Consider the following 24893-nt stretch of genomic DNA (forward strand, 5'->3'; position numbering starts at 1 on the left):
AAAGGTGGAATGGTTTGGATTTAGATCCAGGTATTTTACTTAAGACACAAATATCCAAACGGGAAACATATCGATTGAGCCAATTTCCTCTGATTATTGAACTGACAATAAAAAAGTAATCTTATTATATACTTTTGAATACATTTATCTTATTGTATACTTTTGAACTTGGTTAAATGCAACACTCCGATTAAAAAAAACAAAATCGCTGTAAATTAGTTGATTTTAACAGAAAAAGAAAAAACACTTGGTTGGGCAGGAGATTTGATAATGTGAACAGAAAAGCGATTTTTTCATTATGAGTTACATGTAGAAAGGCATAATTCTAATGAGAATTTTGCATTATGACTGATATAATGCAAATGGAGCGTACGGTTCGGGGCAAACATTCATTATATGCAGATTACAGCGAAAAAACTCACATAATCCCAGAATTGGTAATGTATTGGCTAAGTGCACATTATCAAAGTATTGGTTTTAGAAAAATACTATGTATTAACGCGGATTCCTACTACGCGGCTTTCTACTGCGCGGTACCCGCGTTGTAGGATACCCATAGCTTATGGGATTTCGACTAATAGGGACTGCGGCCGATTATTTCATCAGCGTCATCATGTAGCACCATACTTTCTTTGGCAAAGTTGTTGTACTCACTTGGGCCTACAACTTAGATTCATAGGATATCCAATTAGTTGAGAACTATGTCACCAGGGGTGCAATGAATAAAGAGTAATTAAATCGAACCTCTCGTCGTAAGTTCGACTATCATTAAATGGATTCAATGTCAAATAAATCAAGACCCTGATTATTTTGAAAGGTGGTGTCTTCGGGGAATTTATAAAAGAAGTCCAGAGCTTCTGGATGGTAGAAAGTATAACTCGTAGTTGACCCACCAGGAGGCGCTAGTGCTAATCCAAATATTCAACACATTTAAAAAAAATTCTATATCTCAAGATCGTGATTAAATAGAGTAGTCTTCAGTAAAGTTGCTCGAGACGTCGAGAAGTACCCAACGGTAACAGATTAGTTTGAAATACTCTCACTATGCGGCGCTAGTGAGCGTAGAAGCTTACAGCATATGGTAGATTATGATATATCTCAATAGTCTAGTAACTTGGAAAGATGGTGTTTTCGGCAAAGTTCTAGAGGTAGTCGAAGGCTACTCGATTATGGATATGGGTCATTCCACGCGAAGTGATCAAAAAAAGATGCAAACTTGAAATCGACCTTCACGGATTTGAACAAAATTTGGAGGAATTGTTCATCTAGGGCCAATATATAAAAACCCAAATTTTTGTGTCAATTGAACCACCCCTCGGGTCATGGGAGCACCCCCCGTTTTGGCAAATTGCCAAAACCCTTGATTTTCTTTTGATCATATCTCCGGTTCTATTTAATCTAGAATCAAACCACAAGATGGCTTTTGAAGAAAATTGTTCAAGGAGACTATAAAAAATATTATTTTTTGCCGACAGTGTTGCCAACTATGCAATTTTTTCAGTTAAATATTAAAAGTTAATTTTTCTCAAAATACGTATATTTTAATTTTGAAAATTTTAATGCCATCGCGTTCCTCAGACATTTTTACATAAAAAACACTTATCATCTCAATATAATATGAGCGCATCCTGAGATATACCGTTTTGAAGGGAAAAACTCCGATTTTCTCATATAAAAATCCATTTTTATTGGCCAAAATTGAGAAAATCTTCAAACTGTCATAAAAATCGACCCTGATCTGCTAGAAGCAAACCAAATACGTAGTTTTTCATCATTTCTCGTCTACTTCACGAAAAATTATGTTTGAACTCAGAATACTCAAGTTGGTTTTTTAGTGTTGTGCGCTTGCGATTTTATATGGGAAATTGCGGTTTTTTCTCTTTAAATCGGTGTATCTCAGGATGCGCTCATATTATATTGAGATGATAAGTGTTTTTTATGTAAAAATGTCTGAGGAACGCGATGGCATTAAAATTTTCAAAATTAAAATATACGTATTTTGAGAAAAATTAACTTTTAATATTTAACTGAAAAAAATGCATAGTTGGCAACACTGTCGGCAAAAAATAATATTTTTTATAGACTCCTTGAACAATTTTCTTCAAAAGCCATCCTGTGGTTTGATTCTAGAGTAAATAGAACCGGAGATATGATCAAAAGAAAATCAAGGGTTTTGACAATTTGCCAAAACGGGGGGTGCTCCCATGACCCGAGGGGTGGTTCAATTGTCACAAAAATTTGGGTTTTTATATATTGGCCCTAGATGAACAATTCCTCTAAATTTTGTTCAAATCCGTGGAGGTCGATTACACGTGCCTTGATCACTTCGCATGGAATGACCCATTAAACTGGAATTGACATAATCTAATCTAATCTGTTACCATTGGGTACTTCTCGACGTCTCGAGCAACTTTGCTGAAGACAGTACTACTCTGTGTAAACACGATCTTGAGATATAGATTTTTTTTTTAAATGTGTTGAATATTTGCATTAGCACTAGCGCCTTCTGGTGGGTCAATTGCGAGTTATACTTTCTACCATCCAGAAGCTCTGGACTTCTTTAACAAAATTCTCCGAAGACACCACCTTTCAAAATAATCAGGGTCTTGATTTATTTGACATTGAATCCATTTACTGATAGTCGAATTTACGAAGAGAGGTTCGATTTAATTACTCTTTCTTCATTGCACCCCTGCACAGTGGTTCCATTCCTTAAGAGAGGCGGTCATAAATATATTTAATGCAAATTTTGATACAAAACTGCATTTATATAGTAAATTTGGGTCGCAGAATTCAAATTTCGCAATAAAAAATCGGTTATATCCACCTAACAGTGTAATACGGCTTTTCTTATTACATTAAGATTCACATTTACTTTTTTTTGTCCCAGAATTTTTTTTAACCCATTCATGCCCATGTTGTTTGTGGACAACAACGTTTTTAAACAGCTATAACTTTTGATTGAGGCAAGATTTGCTCACAAAACAAGTAAGGCTAATAAATGTGACTACTGGCTTTCATTTGACTATTAAAAGTTACAAGGATCAGCTCTTGAAGTGAAGTTATTACAATTAGTCTGATTGAACTCCGATGGGGCAGTGCTGCCAGGGACCGTTTACGTTAACGACGGAAAATGAATTTTTCATATAACTTCGTTATGTTGCAATATTAGTAAAAACTGATAAAACTTATCAATTTATACTGTTTTTGGCTACGTTTTCCACGCAGCTAGACTATTGTAAATATTCTAGGAGAAGGTTTTTCGAGTTTCTTGACCTCACCGTTTTCAAGGAAACATAGTTTGGAAACCCTACATGCACTAGAAAAAAGTTGGGCATGAAAGGGTTAATATCGAATAGTACAAGTTGTGCTGCGCTGGTAAAAACGTCATAGAAAGTCATGTCGTAGAAAGTTCTCTAAATTATGGCTTTTGCACCTGAACGCAAATATTATGATATCGTCTTCGGTGAGCATAATATCTCGAATTTTAAATAAATCGTGTATTTTTTTCCTTTAAAATGATGGTTTTCGTGAACAAAAAATTTTTTTTCCTACAATAAAAATTATCCCATAATAAAAAAAACTCCGAGTACCAGCTATTTTAAAATGGAGAAATACTACTTGTACTTGAGAACGTAGTTGTAATACGAAGTGGAGTGAGACATTTGCCTCGTACATCGAATATTCCGTAGTGACATGTGTTTTAAAGAGAAGCGTCAAAGAAATCGATATAACTCAAGTTCTAATGTTTGGATCGATAAGAAATTTTGGGAAAATAACAAAGAAGTTATATAGTTTCGAGATCAGTAGTTATTATCGTAATATAATTTGACAATCTGATATAAAGTCTTTCGTCTTGCATTATCCCGTTAAACATGCACAACATCTTAAATTTTCTAGGAATTCTGGGCGCAGAGATGCGCAGCTGAAGCCTAGTTTAAGTGGAAGTGGAACGTCTGACGACCATTTTGAAAAGAAGTTCGGGAAGGATGTCGAGGGACAAAGTTAATTAAAGTCATATTGAAAAATTTTAGGTTAATTTTTCTATTACATATACAAATAAACCTATATTTCTGCTCTCCTTACACTCCAAAAACTGAAAATTATCATTTAATACAAAGCTAATAGTAGTGTTATCTGAAAAAAAAATTTAATATTAAAAATTACAGATCGACAAAAACATTTTTCTGGCGAGCAATCGATATTATTTACATTATCGGTAAATAACGAGCCACCCTATGCATTCTTCTATATACTAAGAAAACCAGTTCAGTATTGACAAAATTAATTATTAAACTATAAAATATACATCCAGAACGATGAAATCGCAAGATAAAAACACGCCTTCGCCAAAATATTTTTTTTTGTATTGTTGGCCTATGGGGGGACCACTGTGCCCTGGCGACATAGTTCTCAACAAATTGGATACCCTATGACTCTAAGTTGTAGGCCCAAGTGAATACAACAACTTTGCCAAAGAAAGTATGGCGCTACATGTTGACGCGGACGAAATAATCGGCCACAGCCCCAATTAGTCGAAATCCCATAAGCTATGGGTATTAGAGTGGGACATGGTTATATGAAAAAAATAAAATTTGGCTCCGAGTAACTTTTTGAGTCCCATTTAGCTCCCAGAACAACGCTGCAAATTTTTAGCTCGATATGTAAAACTATATTTTTGCGCCCGCGTTTTAAGGTTTAGATGGGATTTTGCATGGGGAAATTGTTTTTTTTTGCAAATTAATTCTTCCAAGAGTCGCCCGTTACCTCCTAAAAATAAAAGGATATCTGATTTTTGTAGAAAATTTATCAAGGAAACAAAGTCTTGAAGACTGCAAAACGATCTGATGCTTGTGGAAAAAGTTATTAAGCAAAAACCGATTGATACCCTGAAGATTGATGAAAATATCACTTTTCATAGCATCACTGCTGCTGATGGTCTAATTATATACAATTTTTTGAACTTTCTCTTATTATGTACAAAACAAGCCTCAATTTATCCCTCAAAACCTTGCGAAGTGGCCAAATAGTGTAGATAAACGATTTGGACACATTAAGAGAGGATTGAAATGAAATGGGAAAATGTACTTTTGCATATAAAATATTTAAAATAATCCATAAAGAATTGTAAAACGATCCATAAAAAAGTTGTCAATGTTCCATAAAACAAAACTGAAAATCCATAAAACTGTGAGAATGATCCATAAAAAAGGGTGATTTGATCCATAGATTTGGTAAAATTGAACCATAAAATGGTCTCAAAAGAGCACTAAAATAGTAATAAAAGAGCAATTAAAATGAACCAATGCCCCATAAAAATATTGGAAATGTTCCATAAAATGATACATTTTGCGCCATAAATTAACTGACATTGATCCATAGAATATTAACAATGTACATTAAAACACGTCGATATGTTCCATAATATCGACAAAAATGTTCCACGGTATTACAAAATGGAGCAATAAAATATCAGAAAAAGTTCCATAAATTTGATGAAAATGTTTGCTAAATAATTTTTCTTGGTCCATAGAAGATGTAAAAATGAACATTAGAAATGATTCATATATCGAACGAAATTATGGTTCATGGATATTTACAAAACGATCCATAAGAAAAGAAAATGTAAAACGACCCATTAATATGTGCTTATGCATTAGAAAAAATTAAATTTAATGAATTCATGCGAAATTTTATGGTAAACTTAAAAAATAAGTTGGGCTTAATAATTCTTATAACAGTGACAGTGTTTTAACAAGTGAGCTTATACTGGGAGCTAGTGTGATGCGGCTTGGCCGCATATCCGAGGCCAAGGATCCGAAGCGGCGCAAAGCCGCTGAGGATCCGTTGGACGAGGCATTGATTAACACGTAGCTGGAATTGCAGGCAAACCTGTGGTTCTCTCGTTTGCCCGGTTTACTTAAACATAGGGGCTATAGCTAGTTAAAAGCCGACTGAGCGGCAGCGAAGTCGGACAGTGCACAAGAAAGCGATGTGGCGTAGCCACATTAGTCAGTGTTCGTGTATAAAGTGTCCGTTTTCGCTTCAGATAGTTATTCAGATAGTATTTGCGACTCATGCCAGCCTGTATAGGTGGTCTAATAACACTCAGCGCTCTAATATCATAAATACCCTGACGTTTAAAGAGTTGTCATAATGATTTCAGGTTAGCTAAGGTCAGTTAGCTGACTAGTTGGGTACGGAAGCTGAAGTTTAACTATAATGTATGCATTGTTTGTTGTAGTTTGACATTACAACCAAATGTAATAAACTTTATTATTAGTTCGAATAGCAAAAATTTCGCATGAATTCATTAAATTTAATTTTTCTGGTGCATAAGCACATATTAATGGATCGTTTAACATTTTATTTTCTTATGGATCGTTTTGTAAATATCCATGAACCATAATTTAACGTTCGATATATGAATCATTTCTAATGTTCATTTTTACATCTTCTATGGACCAAGAAAAATTATTTAGCAAACATTTTCATCAAATTTATGGAACTTTTTCTGACATTTTATTGCTCCATTTTGTAATACCGTGGAACACTTTTGTCGATATTATGGAACATATCGACGTGTTTTAATGTACATTGTTAATATTCTATGGATCAATGTCAGTTAATTTATGGCGCAAAATGTATCATTTTATGGAACATTTCCAATATTTTTATGGGGCATTGGTTCATTTTAATTGCTCTTTTATTACTATTTTAGTGCTCTTTTGCGATTATTTTATGGTTCAATTTTACATAATCTATGGATCAAATCACCCTTTTTTATGGATCATTCTCACTTTTTTATGGATTTTCAGTTTTGTTTTATGGAACATGGACAACTTTTTTGTGGATCGGTTTTCAATTTTTTATGGATCATTTTTGTTGTTTGAGCGGCGCAAACTTAGGGCTGCCAAATGAAATTGCGTATAATTGGACAACCAACAGCAGTGGTGCTAGGAAAAATTAATATTTTGTCAAACGCCAGAGCATCAATCGGTTTCTATTCTATTCTATTCTATTCTAACCCTTACACAGCCAGTATTGAAAAGCATCCTGGAAAACACTACAGTTATTCTGTGGTGTTTTTCTTGTCACCATTAATATTTGAAGCATATTTTCATATGTTGCAAATATTAAAACGGCCAGGCCTACTGTGCAGAGTTTGGTTTGAAGATGTTTCAAAATTAAACGGCAACCAAATTATTCAATTAATAAACAATTTGATTGACGAATCGTTTTGAATCTTAAAGGAAGAAGAAACGAGGACAACCGTACCAACCGTTTCCGTTTGAAGGGGATATGATAAATCGTTGGGAGTGACTTTGCTAAGAAGGTTAATGTCACTCCTTTGGTCCTTTGAGATGGGACAGAGGTATTTACACCTTGCCCTGGCTGTTAAGCCTAGGATAAAGCGCCTTTACTCGCTATGGGCTACGCCATTGGTTGCAGTTGTTTTTAACAGCAGAGTCAAAAGTTGCTAGCGACTTTCAATTTATCGATTTATGAAGAGTCACAAAGTGTTGAATCCATAAGTAAAAGTTCTTATCCGCACTCCACATGGACAAAGAATCTCCTTCCATCAATAAAATCCAGACGATTAAATAACAACATTCACAATACTCGTTAAAGCACTGCCCGATGGTTTGTATGAGAAAAGCGCGTCAAACAAAGATGCATATTTAGTGTAACTAAAGTTCAATGCAAATAAGATCAAATTAATAAATTCAAACGATCTCACCAAAAACCAGCAGTTCTTCAAACTTTGACCATTCTCGTGGTTGGCCCCGGGGGCTCTTGATCAGATTGTCTGATGCTCAATATAAACTGCAACTGAAGTACACCAAAGACTGATGATAATTTCAGTGTGAAGACCAAACCTGTTCCTGCGTCCCAGCAGAGAGTACAACATAACTAACTTCTATAACTCCATCAATTTTAATCTTTATTCCAGCACTGACTGTCGCAATTATTATATCATATTTACTGTAGATATTCACAAGAAAAAAAATTTCTGGAGTAAAAATGCGACAGATAAAAAAAGTCCACTTCTAACCAAAGCCTACTTCTCCCAGAGCATCAATCGGTTTCTGCCTAATAACTTTTTTCTCAAGAATCAGATCGTTTTGTGGTTTTGGAAACTTTGTTTCTTTGTTAAATTTCCTATAACAGTCACATAACGATTTATTTTTAGGAAGTAATGGGCGACTCCTGGAGGAATTATTTTGTAAAAGTTAATTTTCCCATACAAAATCCCATGTAAACTTTAAACAGTGGGCGCAAAAATATAGTTTCACCGATCGAGCTAAGAATTTGCACAGTTGGTCTAGGACCCAAATGGTACCTAAAAAGTTGCTCGGAGCTGGAATCTAATTTTTGTCCCACCCTAATGGGTATCCTACAACGCGGATTCCTTTTTCACGCCCCCAGTTAATCGCGTAGTGGGAGACCCGACTGTATGCATAAATTCAAGATTAATATTCTTAAAACAGCTCGCGAGATAATAGACAGACTGTTTCGATTTTGTGAATTAATTCACAACCACGAAAACCAGACCATTATCAATATGCAAGAAACCATGAATCAGTTCACGTCATAAAGTCGTACCGTAAACAATTTTTTTTTTTCAATTCGTTTATTTGATAAGGCAGGTTTGCGTTAGCTTAAAGGTGCCAATTTTGTTTTGTTTTACATTCTAAATTACTTAAAACTAGGGGCTTACATATTGATTTTTGAAATTAAACTAAGGCTAATTTATAGCTATACATATACACAAGGGGGTAGTATAATTTTCGTAAGATTAGAGGGGTCATTTAGTTTTTATGGCAATACGGTTTAACATTTTTAGCAATGAGATTATTGGAGCAAATAATGTTTAACTAAGGGGGAAAATTTTTACGACTATCTTAAAAGTAGAAATAATTAGAGGGCGTGATTAAATTTTGTAAAGATTCGGAGACATTAATTAGAGTTATTTTATGTGGTAGTAGAGTTGGGCATTTTCAACGAGATCATATAATATAATAGTTAAAACTAGAAAAGGCAAGAAGAGCTAAATGCTTCATGAAGATATTTGGGGGGGGGGGGGGGGGGGGAAGGGGTGTTACTTCTGTGTATAAGAGTCAGGGGAAGTAGGGTGGACAAACATGGCAGGGGGAGAACATTATTTCAGTTTCAGACTTCGGGAGATCAACGGATGGATTACAGAATCAGGGTGGTCTTCATCAGGAAGAATCATGTACTGGGACGCCGGGTGGTCGTTCTCGAGATGGCAGGGGTTTCTCCAGACGATTTCGTAGTGCGGCTCAGATGTTGATCGGCTACATTTCGAGTTGTGCGTGTGATGTTCGTGCTTTAGGTCCCGTGTTTGTTGGCTCATTCGACAGGGATGTTTTGTGTCGCCTTGGAGTCGCATCAAACCATCGTGGGTGTATGGCACAGGTGGAAGAGAGCGCTTCTGAGAATGATAAGGAAAAAGGGGCAGTTAAAGTTGGATATTGATGGTTTTTATGAAGGTGTATATAAGGGACATATAGAGGACATCGCGGCTTGCCAACACATCTCGAACCGGGACGTTGGGTGGTCTTCCTCGGGCCCGGAGGGTGTCCATAAGCCGAGACCTGGCGGAACTGTACTCGGTGCACGCCCAGACTATGTGCTCTATATCGTGATAACCGTCGCCACAAGCGCAGATACCACTCTTCACGAGCCCAATACGTCGGAGATGTGCATCCAGCGTGTAATGGTTCGCCATGAGTCGGGACATCACACGAATGAAGTCACGACCCACATCCATCCCCTTGAACCAAGGTTTCGTCGATACCTTAGGGACTATCGAATGTAGCCACCTTCCTAGCTCCCCATTGCTCCACGAGGTTTGCCAACTTTCGAGGGTTCTCTGATGAGTAATACTGAAAAATTCGTGGAAGCAAATTGGTCTTTCAAAAACGTCACCTTCAATGGCACCCACCTTAGCTAAGGAGTCCGCCTTCTCATTGCCCGGAATGGAGCAATGAGAAGGGACCCACACCAAGGTAATCTGGAAAGATTTGTCAGATAAAGCACTCAGTAGCTCCCGTATTTTCCCCAAAAAATACGAGGAATGCTTTCCATGTTTCATCGAGCGAATAGCGTCAATAGAACTCAGACTATCCGAGACGATGAAGTAATGGTCTGCGGGTAATGTGTCAATGACTCCAAGGGTATACTGAATAGCAGCTAGTTCTGCGGCGTAAACTGAAGCAGGGTCACTGAGTTTGTAGGAGGCGGTGAACTTTTGATTGAAAATACCGAAGCCAGTGGACCCTTCGAGGTTTGATCCGTCAGTATAAAACATCTTAGAACAGTCGACTTCTCGGAATTTATTATAAAAAATATTTGGAACCACTTGTGGGCGTATATGGTCCGGAATTCCAATAATCTCATCTTTCATGGATGTGTCGAAGAAAACAGTAGATTCAGAAGTATTTATGAAATGCACACGGTTGGGATTGTAAGAAGAAGGATTAATATTTTGCGCCATGTAGTCAAAGTACAGGGACATAAAACGGGTCTGAGAATTGAGCTCAACAAGCCTTTCGAAATTTTCAATCACCAACGGGTTCAAGATATCGCATCGAATGAGCAATCGATATGAGAGTTCCCAAAATTGATTTTTCAACGGGAGAACGCCCGACAGCACTTCGAGACTCATCGTATGGGTCGACTGCATGCACCCTAAGGCGATACGCAAACAACGATACTGAATTCTTTCGAGTTTGATGAAATGTATGTTCGCGGCGGATCGAAAGCAGAAGCATCCGTATTCCAGTACCGACAGTATCGTTGTTTGATACAACCTAATTAGGTCTCCTGGGTGGGCACCCCACCACGTTCCGGTTATTGTACGAAGAAAGTTGATCCTTTGCTGGCATTTCTGTTTCAGATACCGAATATGGCATCCCCAAGTACCTTTCGAGTCGAACCAGACCCCTAGATATTTTACTGTGAAGACCTGAGCTATAGTTTGACCCATTAATAGAAGCTGTAGTTGTGCTGGTTCACGCTTCCTAGAAAATACAACTAGCTCAGTTTTCTCCGTGGAGAATTCGATACCCAGCTTAATAGCCCATGCAGACAAATTGTCCAAGGTATTCTGTAATGGTCCTTGTAGATCGACAGCTTTGGGTCCCGTAACAGACACCACGCCATCGTCTGCAAGTTGTCTTAACGTGCAGGAATTGTCAAGACATTCATCAATGTCGTTGACGTAGAAATTGTATAACAGGGGGCTTAGACATGAGCCCTGGGGAAGGCCCATGTAGCTAAATCGTGATGTCGATAAGTCACCATGCGAAAAATGCATGTGCTTTTCCGACAACAAGTTTAGTAAAAAGTTGTTTAAAGTCGCTGAAAGACCATGCTGGTGCAGCTTCTCTGAAAGAATGTTGATAGAAACTGAATCAAAAGCCCCCTTTATATCTAGAAACACTGATGCCATCTGCTCTTTACTAGCATAGGCCATTTGAATTTCGGTTGAGAGCAACGCAAGACAATCATTCGTCCCTTTGCCTTTGCGAAAGCCAAATTGTGTATCTGACAGTAAGCCATTTGCTTCGACCCAATTGTCGAGGCGGGATAGGATCATTTTCTCGAACAACTTCCGGATACAAGATAGCATTGCGATCGGTCGATACGAATTGTGGTCGGAGGCTGGTTTTCCTGGTTTTTGGATGGCGATGACCTTCACTTGCCTCCAATCGTGTGGGACAATGTTAGCCTCAAGAAACTTATTAAATAAGTTCAACAAGCGTCTCTTGGCAGAGTCTGGCAGATTCTTCAACAAGTTGAATTTGATTCTGTCTGGCCCTGGAGCTTTATTGTTACACGACAAGAGAGCAAGTGAGAACTCCACCATCGAAAAAGGTGTTTCGTTCGCGTTATCGTGACGGGACGCGGCGCGGTAGATCTTCTGTGCCGGGGCGGAATCCGGACAAACCTTCTTGGCGAAATCGAATATCCAACGGTTTGAATATTCCACGCTCTCATTAGTACTGTTTCGATTTCGCATACGTCGGGCTGTTCCCCAAAGAGTGCTCATCGATGTTTCTCTCGTTAATCCGTCGACGAACCGGCGCCAATAACCGCGTTTTTTGGCTTTCATCAAACTCTTCATTCGCTTGTCTAACGTCGCGTACTGTCGAAAACTAGCGGGTAACCCGTCGTTCCGGAAGGTCTTAAACGCGGCGGCCTTCTCTGCGTACACGTCTGAGCACTCTTTATCCCACCAGGGATTGGGAGAACGTTTTTGTATGTTCGCGCCGGGTACCGGCTTAGTCTGAGCTTGATTCGCGCTGTCGAGAATCAAGCCAGCCAAAAAGCTGTACTCTTCCTCCGGAGGAAGTTCTTGAGTAGATTCGATGTTGTCGGATATCGCGGCAGCATAGCTCTTCCAATCGATATTTCGTGTGAGGTCATACGAAATATTGATTGTTTCCAATGGCCTTGAGCCGTTATTGATTGAGACTACGATCGGCAGATGGTCGCTACCGTGGGGATCAGGGATTACCTTCCACGCGCATTCTAACTTTAGCGAGGTCGAGCAAAGGGATAAATCTAATGCGCTTGGGCGCGCTGGTGGGGGAGGAATCCGTGTCATTTCACCCGTGTTTAGAATTGTCATGTTGAAGTTGTCGCAAATATTGTGAATTAAAGAGGAACGGTTATCATCATAAAGGCAACCCCATTCCGTACCGTGAGAGTTAAAGTCGCCTAAAACTAGTCGCGGTGCAGGCAGGGATTCTATGATGTCATGTAGCCGGCGATGCCCAATCGCGGTGTTGGGGGGAATATATATGGAAGCTATGCAAAGATCTTTGCCTTTGGTTGTTACTTGACAAGCGACAACTTCAATACCTGTTATCGAGGGAAGGTTAATTCTGTAGAAGGAATAGCGCTTTTTGATCCCCAAAAGCACTCCTCCATAGGGGGTGTCTCGATCCAGGCGAATAATATTAAAGTCGTGGAAGTTGAGATCTATATCTGAAGTTAACCAAGTTTCACATAATGCAAATGCATCGCAACTCAAATTATTTATTAAAATTTTGAAGGAATCGATTTTCGGGATGATACTTCTGCAATTCCACTGTAGAACAGTGATCAAATCCGTGACCTCGTTCGATGAGTTAGCCATCGAAGGATACAATCGCTGAGAGGAGGGGCCATTTAGCAGTCAACTGCTTCAAAAATGTTCTTACTGTAGGGAGAAAAGCTAACATAAGACTTTTAATAGGATCAGTTATATTGAAAGTTTTTATTATCCAGTCCACAATGTCCGAGAGTTTGATAATTCCAGTGCCGCGATTATTCTCGAACTGAAACAGAGGAACACTTGGGATTTTTGATGTTCCGGGAAGTGCTGGGAACTCCTTCTCTGAGTTTAATCCTCCGAGACCAGGAGCTAATTGCTTCGGTTTGGTTGCAACACTTCCAATAGATGTGACTTTCTGAGTCCCGTCAAGGGATACCTTCTGGCCTTTACAACGAACTTTAGGAGAGGAAATGTTCCTCCTCTTCCTATAACTTCTAGGCGCCCTAGTAGATGTTCCCTCTTGTGGGTCATCAGCCTCGCCCTCGTTAGGAGGCAAGTGAGCATAGATGTTTGTTGAGGTTGGTGGTGTAGCTTTCTTTAGCATTTCTGCAAAAGAACGTTCGGATCGTCCAGCAAGGGAACGTTTTAGTTTATCCCCGCGTAGTTTGTACGCGGGACATGCCGAGATATCATGCAGATTCTCTGCACAGTAAGGACACTTCTCAGCATTCTTACTGCACGAATCATCTAGATGATTCTCCCCGCATTTTCCACAGCGGGCCTTATTGCTACAATGGGTGGCTGTGTGACCCAATTGTTTACACTTTGTGCAATTCATGACCCGCGGCACAAACAGACGCACAGGCAGACGAACCTTGTGCAAGAGGACGTAATTTGGCAAAGCGGTACCAGCGAAGGTCAACCGATAAGAGTTTGATTGGGGGTACGTTTTTGAACCATCCCCCGCAACTACTACTGAGTGCAAACGCTTGCACTCGAGTATTTTCACTGGCTGAAGTAAGCGGTCTCTGAAACGGCTAACCCCGTACTGCAGCAGATCCTCGCATGTCAAACTGTCATCGGTGACAACGCCTTCAGACTGTACTTTCACAGCTGGAATATACACGTGATAGTCCTTCGTAAAGTGCTCGCAGCAAGCAATATCGTTTGCCTGCTTTGAGTTAGTCAGCACGACCCTCAGCCTGTCTGAGCGGACCTTTTTTATTTCGATCACGGCCGAGAACCGTTCCGTTAGGTCTTTTGAAATCTGTAATAGATTCAGCGATTTTGTTTTGGGCCGAAAGAAGACCACAAAGGGACCGGTCGAGAGCTCTGGATATTGTTTGGGTCGGGGGAGAGCCTTAGGAGTCGACTCGATCTCCATTTGGCCATCCGGGGAGGAAGCCATCGACACCGTCAACGCACGGGGTCAGCACCCGCGCAGACGGGAAAAAGCCGTAAATGTATCAAAAAGGTAGATTTCACTTATCTGTATACTCGTTTCCCACGACGCACCAGTCCAGCTTAAATAGCTGGTTATTGTTCAATCCTCGCTTTACGAACAAAAGGTTGAGGAATGTGGCCTAACGGTTAACACACGCACAAAAGAAAATAAAAGTCCAAACCGAAGAGGCAGAGAATGGCAAAATAACCTTGAACGCGGATTACTGCACTGTTCTTTTTCCAACAGACCGAAAACAAAACACTTCTATCTCGATCGAGCGATGCGTAGAGACTTACCGTAAACAATGTTCACAAATTTCTGAATTAACCCTCCGGAAGTCGCGCGAATGGCCTACTGAACGAGCAGCCGCTGGTGCGCTAAGACGATTTCGCTAGAGTTTCAGAGCAGTGTCTTAGTTCCCCCACCACAGTCGAGCCTTTCCTGCCAGCGACCAGCAGCCGTCCCGGTCCTGTGGTGGAGATGGGACGAGGGGTCTTCCGCAAACCTACCTCAGGCAAGTACAATGCATCTGTGAGCTCTTCCTTGCCTCAAAGCTCTTCGATTTCCAGCATTGGTCAACGACGGGCTAAGCTGCTGCTATATTACCAAAATGTTGGTGGTATTAATTCAATCGTTGAGCAATACCGTCTTGCAATCTCCGATAAGAGTTTTGACATCATTGTCTTCGTCGAAACATGGTTGAACGATGACACGCTTTCCAGTCAGGTGTTCGGTACTGAATACGAGGTGTTTCGCTGTGACAGGAGCCCTAGCAACAGCCGAAAATCCACCGGAGGCGGCGTATTAGTAGCGGTTAAAACCAGCTTGAAAGCAAGAATCGTCGAGAACACTTCTTGGGTTTGTCTGGAGTAGGTTTGGACAATTATCGAGCTTGGCGACCGTAAGTTGTACTTGTGTGCTTTGTATGTTCCACCCGACCGTGCTCGTGATACCGAATACGTTGAAGCACACTGCAGCTCAGTTTTTACTATCCTCGAAGATGCTAACGCTGTTGATGAGATCATGGTACTAGGAGATTTTAATCTTCCTGCTATTTCATGGAAATCTTCCCCTAATGGATTTCTTTATCCGGATTCGGACCATTCCGTTCTCCACCCTTGTGCAGTGAGGCTACTTGACAGCTATAGCTCAGCCACGTTACTACAAATCAATCCTATTGCAAATGATAATAGCCGCCATCTCGATCTTTGTTTTGTCAGCGATCAGGTTTCCGCCACATCAATAGTGACGGCTCCCTCTCCCCTAGTAAAACCAGTGGCACATCATCCTCCACTGATCGCCACGATTGATAGCTCCGTGGTGCATGACTTCGATATATTACCGCTTTCTGTCTCCTACAATTTCCGTAAAGCTGATCATCGCAGTATCGCAGACCTTCTTTCCACCATCGATTGGGAAAATATTCTGGACCCCGAAGATGACGAAACCGCAGTTCAAACCTTTTCAAACGTTCTGGTGTATGCTATTGACAGGCATGTTCCAAAGAAAGTTCACCATCGACAAACCGGCCCTCCATGGCAAACGAGTACACTGCGACGGCTGAAGTCTATAAAGAAAGCTGCCCTGCGGAGGTTTATCAAGTATCGCACAATATCACTCAGAGACTATTACGTCAGTCTCAACCATGCATACAAACGAGCCAGCCAACACTGTTTCAATCGATATCAGCAAAATATTCAGCGTAATCTCAAGTCGCATCCTAAATGTTTCTGGAAATATGTGAACGAGCAGCGCAAGGAATCAGGCCTGCCGTCGTCTATGACTTTCAATGGGAATACAGCTACCACATCTCGAGACATATGTGCACTTTTTTCGGAAAAATTCGCGAATGTATTCACAGATGAGGCACTAACTATTGAGCAAATCGAACTCGCCGCTAGCAGAGCTCCACTTGTAGGCCAAGCTTTGGGTGCTATCGATGTCGATGCAACGATGATTACCAGAGCTTCCTCTCGGCTTAAGTCATCTTTCAATCCGGGACCCGACGGGTTCCCCTCCGTTATCCTAAAAAGGCACATTGAAGCTTTGATTACTCCGCTTCTTCACATTTTTCGAGCATCTATTGCTAGAGGAGTTTTCCCGTCTTGCTGGAAATACGCGAACATGTTCCCTGTCCACAAGAAGGGTAATAAGCGAGATGTCAATAACTACCGTGGAATAACTTCATTGAGTGCAGTTTCAAAGTTGTTCGAGCTGGTGATTATGGAACCTCTTCAGGCTCATTGTAAGCAGTACCTAAGTGACGATCAATACGGCTTCACGTCCGGGCGGTCAACAGCGTCTAACCTGCTGTGTTTAACATCCTACATAACAGAGAGTATGGAACATCGTGCTCAAACCGACGTTGTTTACACCGACTTATCTGCCGCTTTCGATAAGATAAATCACGATATCGCAATCGCAAAAATGGATAGATTTGGAATAAATGGTAGTGTTTTGCAGTTGTTTCGATCCTACCTCACAGACCGAGAGATAGCGGTTATCATAGGAGGTTGTCAGGCCCCCACCTTCATTTCTACGTCAGGAATACCTCAAGGAAGCCACTTGGGACCGTTGATGTTTCTGCTATATTTCAATGATGTACATCTAGTTCTGAAGACTCCACGATTGTCCTTCGCAGATGACCTCAAGATATTCCGCCTAATTCGGTCAATTGAAGATTGCAGATTTCTCCAACAGCAGCTTGATGTCTTTGCTGATTGGTGTAACACGAACCGCATGTGCGTGAGCCCGAAGAAGTGTTCGGTAATATCGTTTTCACGGAAAAAAGATTCGATTCATTTTAACTACCGTCTACTAGAAACAGACATTGAACGCGTCAGTCACGTTAAAGATCTGGGAGTGGTTCTGGATCCTCAACTTACGTTTAAACAGCACGTCTCCTATGCAGTTGGTAAAGCATCTCGAGCACTGGGATGCATCTTCAGAATAGCCAAAAATTTTACGGATATCTATTGTCTCAAATCGCTCTACTGTTCTTTATCGCGATCAATTCTAGAATATTGCTCTGAAGTTTGGAGTCCAAACTACAATAATGGCATTGAGAGAATAGAGTCCGTTCAGTGTCGCTTTTTACGTTTCGCGCTTCGTAGATTGCCGTGGAGAGATCCTTCCCGACTACCTCGCTATGAAAACCGGTGTCAGCTAATTCAACTAGAGCCCCTACATGTTCGAAGGAATACTGCAAGAGCCTTGTTCATCGCTGACACTCTGCAAGGTCGTATAGATGCCCCAGCTATTCTGGAACAAATCAACATAAACGTCGCTCCTCGAACACTACGCAACAACATTATGCTCAGATTACCATTCCGACGCACTAACTATAGTATGTATGGAGCCATCACTGGTCTGCAACGAATTTTTAACCAGGCAGCTACGGCATTTGATTTCAACGTTTCTCGACAAAATCTGCGTATACGTTTTTCCAGACTATTTAATCAATTAGCTAACAACACTTGACCTTTTTATTTGTTTTAAATTATTGTATGACTATTGTTTTTGTGTACTTGATTGTTAGTAATTAGACTAGTATTTAAGTCAACATCATTGGGGCTTGATATGCCTGTTGATGTATTGAACAAATAAACAAATTTAGTGCACTAGCGCGACTTCCGGAAGGTTAAGTCACGAGTTTTCTTTTATGAATAACGTTCATAAGGTTATCACGTAGATCACAAACACGAAAACAGTTTGGCAATGACATAGCAGAAACCACGAATAAAATTCACAAATGAAAATCTCTACAAAAAATCGTTATGTAGGCGTTCCTGGAAGAAAATTAAACATAACTATAAAACACATGATTTTTGTTTACGGTTCTGTTTGCGTAACCTAAAAACGTGATTCTTTCAGAATTCGCGACAATTTATTTACGAATATGGAAAAACAATTTTCCGTGTAGTGTCAATTCTGTATTGTGAAACCAAAGGTGATTAACAATATAATCCAACAGGTGACTCATTTTCAGCTAAACTAAATATGGGGTCTTCATACTTGTACGGGCAGTACAACACGGTTCCTTTCTTTCACTTCCCTTATACTCACAATACTCCTACACTTCTTTTCTATTCACTCATATATGGTCCTTTCGAAAGTGCTTCATTTCAGAAATGAGTACACCAACAGCAGGACCACCGAGGTTTCAACCTGCACCCCAGTACTGCGAAAGTCAACTCAGAAGGACGGTGCGTTCTTTGGCAGCTATTAACCGCATCGATTCCAATCTCTTAAGTTCCTCGGGACAAACATTGCCGGCTTGAGCTCGAGCTCAGCGTCATACAGTCTTCGAATAAAGCACAATCAATTTGCACGCTCCATTAAACGTGCTCGCCCGTTGGGAGCCAGACGGGGAGCTGCGTATTATGTGCGACCTGTGGGAAGCAAAATTGCTGAATGTCGAACTTTGGCACTTATGTGGATCCATCGTCGTCTAAGTCGATGCATTTTCCACTCCAACTGAACAGTGAAAGCAGACATCCTGCAACACAGTGTGAACGGGAAATGCGACCGTAAAATTCTCAGCAGAACCCATCGCCATAGAGCATGTGGATCGAAAGGAAACATTGCCCTAAACTTCATCTGCATCAGCAAGCTACGGAAAACTGTTCAACGTCCTTTCCTACATGAGTTAAATACTTATGCTGTTCGAGTGGTTTAGCGTAAGAGAGCCGGCAAATTAACAACTTAAGGAAAATTAATATGACGACTTGACTATATGGATAAATTTTTCGTCGGAGTCATTTCGGGTTTGTTCAACTCAACTCCAACCGTCCAAGATTTGCATTATTCAGTGGCGTAGCCAGAAATTTGGTTTGGAGGGGGTTTTGACGAAAATCTTAGATTTTTTTTAAAATGTTGGCGGGTCTATTGATGACATTTAATCTGTAGGCGGCGATCGACTGGGTACTACCGTGTTCTGCAGTAATAGCGAAATAGGATGGTGTGAGCGGGTATGGGCGCTATAACCCTACCGTAGGCAGAACTAAATACCTGTCGCAGGTGTCAGTTATGTTGGGTGGCGGACTACGAGACAGGTTAGGTCAAGTTCAACGAGTGGCCCAAAAATACGACTTTACTAACAATCAAACAGGAAAGGATGAGCTGAAAACTCGCAACTTCTAAACCGTAGCATTGGAGGAGCTTTGGTAGACGGGGCAGAAGGTGTGGAAACGCGGAGATCAAGCGACGGCACAAGAGCTGGGCAAAATGCGCCAACGCGTGATCAAGTGGCAGGCGATCAGCGAAAGGATGTGTGTAGTGTGGATCAAAGGCCATTTCTTCGACTAGAGCACTATCAATGTACACTGACCTCACGAAGCCGAGCAAGATGCATTTTATGCGCAGCTGGAGCATGTCTATGATAGCTGCCTATGGCGGAATGTTAAGCTCGTCATCGGTGACATAAACATCCTGATAGGCCGGGGGCATTGCATAAACCGGTTATAGCACAGGATAGTCTGTACACCTTATAAATAATGTGCAGAAATTCTCACGATTGATAAGTATATTATGACGAACACCTAATTAGCGAAGCAGTAGACGACAAGAGTATTGCAAGAATCAGCTTGGAGACGCGCGCAATCGATGACAGATTACGGATCTACCTAAGATTCATGAAAAAGTAGGACGTTTGAACCGCTGGCAATGATCAACTGTCATGTGAGCTACTCAAACACAGAGTAGAGGAATTGGCTAGAGCACTCCACTGGGTGCTTTTGAAGATCTGGAAGGAGGAGATTTCACCGAAGTATAGGAGGTAGGAAGAAGTATGTCCCATCTATAAAAATGGTGTTAAGCGAGATTTTTGCAATAATTACCGATTAATCATATTACTGAACTGCCCTTGTATACAAGGTGATGCCATCGAGTACATTTTTCAGGAAATCAATTTTCATATCTTGCATGGTACGGGTAAAAGCATGCTTTCGCCACTTTGCCTTTCGGATTTCAACAGGTTATTTTTTTTTTTATTTGAGATTGCGCTGAAAGATGCGAATTTTCGCAGTGAACTTAAAAATACGAAAAAGTTAAATTTGACCAAAGTGGCTTTGAAGTCACTTTTGCATACTAGGATAGTAAACGTCATCTACAAGGTGTTCTCCCAAATTATTTGTTGCCGCCTATAACCGTTAGTAAGGGAATTCCTAGTGCATTATGGCCTATAATGCACAAATACGGGCTACATTCATATCTTCAACCAAGCTATTTGCCATAACATTCTTGAAAACTTTGCTGAAGACACTAAGTCTCGACAAAATCTGATTGGAATTAGTAATGCATCCAACTGGAAAAATTAATCAACAAAATTATGCTGCCAAATACTAAACCTCCAAAAGCTGATGGTTTCTAAATTATCGAATCTTGGCGCCATTCAATTCTATACCCAAATGTACATCATAAATAGCGAAAAACGTGAAAAAATTTCAATATTTTTTTATTACCAATCTTAGCTAGTGGCACATTATATAAGTGATAGCCCAAAAAAATCAAATGCACATAAAAACCGATTCTGACATGTTAAAGATAAGTGTAAAACGCCATTTTTCATCAGTTTCTATGTAGGCGTTTTCATTGAGCTATTTTGTTTGATATTTACATGATTTATCAACTATAGGATCCTCACTAAAATATTAGTGACAAGTTTGTGAGAATGGTCACAATTTACAAAAAGTCCCCATAACGTTTAAAACATTAGGTTCTCAATGTAATGAACAGATAATAAATTTCCATAATTATTATTTGAATATTTAATAAATTAGTCAGCATCAAACTTTTTATGTAGGCGTTTTCATTTTGGCTTGGAGGGGGTTTTAACCCCCAAAACCCCCCCTTGGCTACGCCACTGGCATTATTGATTATGAGAGGCGCTTTAAAAGTTGTGAAAGTTTCGAATGACTCACTCAATTTTTGTTTATTTGCAAAAACATTTTTGTTAATTGGATTTTTTAATGAAATTTCAGTCTCGTCTTGCGTGTCAATTTTGTTCTTGCTTGAGGTGAAACTGAGTCAGGTTCTCTCTGCATCTACTGCCAAAATGTATGAATCGGCATTAGTAATCAATCGTCCCTAATAGCAATGTTAAATTTATGCCATAACTCAATGTTATTTATTTTTGCAGCTTTATCCAAAATTATCATTACAGAAACCACAGTCCTCGTAGTTTTAACGAGATTGTTCATAAAATTATAGTATAGAATTAAAAAAAACTATGTACGTTAATAACCTCTCACAAGTTCCACAAATAAGGAGTGTAGCAATTTGAATCACTCTATGTTTAACAACTTGTAAAATCATGTGTCGTTCATAATTCTCCATTTGATTCGCCCGAGTTTCACTTTCAAATAGAGACAGAATTTTATTTTAAATGCCCAAACATGTACAATCCCCCAAAAACAACAAGAAAAAACAGCGCTATGTTGTTTACATTTTTTGTATAAGTACGTTTCAGCTAAATTTAAATGAAGTTCACTTTTCCAAGTCATTTTCCAGTGCAGTGCGAGAATTTCCCCAAACTGGTCCGGAACAAAGCCATCCAGTGTAGAAACATCACAACAAGCATTTTGAATGCGCGAAGCGCGAAATTCCACTGAAAAGGTAAGACTTTACCACCTCCTCCACCGCCATAGGTAAGTAGATAAAAGCGCATGCCAGCAAAAGGCAAACTGGTTCTTGCGAGGTTTTACTTCTATCCCGAATAGTATATTTGCACACACACACATAGCCCAAGGTACAAATTTAAGACGTTGCGGAAAATACATCGTAGCACACTTGTTCAACCTGCTGCTGCTGCTGCTAGAACGGCTTGTCGAGGAGCCCCGAGCGGAATACTTATTCAAATAAGTGTATGCGCTTTCGTTGCTAGCGGATGATGCGATGCGAGTATCGATGTTCTAGAGATGAAGCACCTTCCACCTAACTTCCGTCCCTATAGCAGAGTGAGTGGGTGAAAGAGAGAGCAGCCATCGTAATGTTTCCAGGGCGGAAAATTAACGATATCGTTTTTCAATTTCCTTCCTGCGTGTACGATGAACGTGAACCGGAGCAAAGCTTTGTCTTTGAATCAGTTGATTTGATACCCAAGGAGCAAAAGTCGGTTGGAAATAAGACGGGAGATTGCTGCGAAGTTCTGGCGTGGCAGTTCCGCCTTGAATTACTGCATTCTTCATTTTCTGTCGATGGGAATTACAATAAACCATTTGTCATGGAATATAACGTTCGATCTGGTGTTATGATTTAAGACGCAGTTTTTCAAAAATGGACATCCCTTTATTCGAGGGGTCGTATTTATATGCTCCGATTTTGAAGAAAATTTCAGTTTTTGTTTGTGCATATGTGGAATGGACTTCGATCAAATATAAGCCTATTTTGAGGGGAATTGGAGTGAAACAAGCATTGAAAATTGGTCCAAAAAATTGGGTCGGATTTTCAAAAGTCCGGTTCAACTTGATGAAATTGTTAATTCAATTCTGTTTAGTTTTTTAAACGGGCTTTAAGAGGTGTTGAAGAAGGATATACCTTTTCGGTTTATAATGGATACATTGAAAAGCATTCATATTTAAAGTTGAAACAATGACAATTTTTGAAACGATGTAGCTCTTAGCAAACAACCTTATTTCGAGTGGGTTTGTATGGATGATTTTTAGAGTAAACTTAGGACTATAAGTTTGTGAAATTTACTTTTTGGGGTGCCTTGAAAATCACGAAACAGTACATTTTCTCAAAATTTTCGTATCTTCAGAATATATATTTTACTCAGGGTTCCTTTCCAACCAATTTTTCATTCAGAGTTCTATAATTTTCAAGTTTCTCAAATACTTCTATCCCAATATGATTAAAGCCCCTCGAAACTTTTCTGAAAAAAAAAAAAAAAAAAAAAAAAAAAAAAATTTTTACGAAATTTCGACTAATCCTAAACAATTTGTAATACACTTCCGTTTAGTGAATACTCAAGAACTGGTTCAAACATCTTAACGTGAAAATGTTGTAGAAGATATTTTATAGAAGACTTTGCGTTAAAATTCCTAATATCGATTCCAGCCCGCTATTGATTGCTACAATCATAATCAACAGATTATTACTTGTGCAGGTATTCAATAAAACTTAAGCGGTTTGCGAATCTTGTCATGAGAGTCTATGGTGTTTTCATGTTAGCAAGAATTGCGTACGTCTATAGTAGTATAAGACAAAATGTTTAAGGGTAGATTCTCATTCAAAATTTGCAAAAATTTGCCTTTTTTCCATTTTTGGAGAGGTATTAGTGTTAAATGGCGCATCAAAAAATTTCCTACATTGTTCGAAGTGGCGTACTGGCCGCCATGGAACGCTCTTGGCTCGATACGCGCCCATCAGGTAGAAGAGTAGTGTACAGGTCTCGAGAACGTATTTCACGGCTTGATCTGTAGAGGCATCGCAGACTAAACGTTAGTTTTCAAACAACCACAGAAAACGGTGAAAAACAAAAAATGTGGTCAAAATCGTTAAAATAACTTTTTTCCTTTTTTATTTCGACTATGTTAGTCCTTTTTTGCCTTTCTCAATAGAAAGGTATTGCAATTGCTCTGAAATCCGACTTTTTAACGGAGGCCCGGAGGGCCGAGTGACATATACCATTCGATTCAGTTCGTCGAGTTCGGCAAATGTCTGTGTGTGTGTATGTATGTATGTGTGTGTGTATGTGCGTCTGTGTGTGTGTACGTGAACACAATCTCACTCACTTTTCTCAGAGATGGATGAACCGATTTTTACAAACTTAGTCCCAAATGAAAGGTGCAACGTTCCCATAGGCTGCTATTGAATTTCTAATGGATCCGACTTCCGGTTCCGGAATTACAGGGTGATGAGTACGATCACGCAGAAAATGTCGATTTTAAGAAATTCTGCAATGAATGTATAATGGTGAAAATTTTTCCAAAATGTGACCACAACTGCTTCGATTTGTAGTACTAGGTCATTAACAGCCATTCAAAGTCTCTTTGGTCACATTGGCCATCATCATCGGTTCCGGAAGCCCCGGCGGAAGTATCCAAATTCAGACTAACAATCACATCGGTTTCTCGGAGATGGCTAGACCGAATCAACCAAACTTAGTTTCAAATTAAAGATGTTGCGTCCCCGTAAATGGCTATTAAATTTTATCCCCAACCGGCTTCCGGTTCCGGAGTTACGGGTTGTGGCGTGCGATCACATAGCAAATTGTGATTCAAACCGATACTCCGATGGAAGCAAAAAAGGTAAAAATTTCGCTAAAATGTCTCTCAAATAACTTAACTTTGCAGTTCTAGGTCACCGACGGCCAAACAAACTTTCGTTGACTACATTGACCACCATAGACGGTTCCGGAAGTGCCCGGGAAAAGGGGCC

At 39.9% G+C, this 24893-nt stretch overlaps 1 protein-coding gene across 1 annotated transcript in view; it reads right to left on the reverse strand.

Annotated features, from left to right (window-relative positions):
* The window catches only part of LOC131689768 (uncharacterized), a 59560-nt gene that overhangs the window by 1302 nt on the left and 33365 nt on the right, over positions 1–24893 (reverse strand). The window lies entirely within an intron of this gene.

Source organism: Topomyia yanbarensis, chromosome 3 (assembly GCF_030247195.1).
Source record: "Topomyia yanbarensis strain Yona2022 chromosome 3, ASM3024719v1, whole genome shotgun sequence".
Classification (NCBI taxonomy): Eukaryota; Metazoa; Arthropoda; class Insecta; order Diptera; family Culicidae; genus Topomyia; species Topomyia yanbarensis.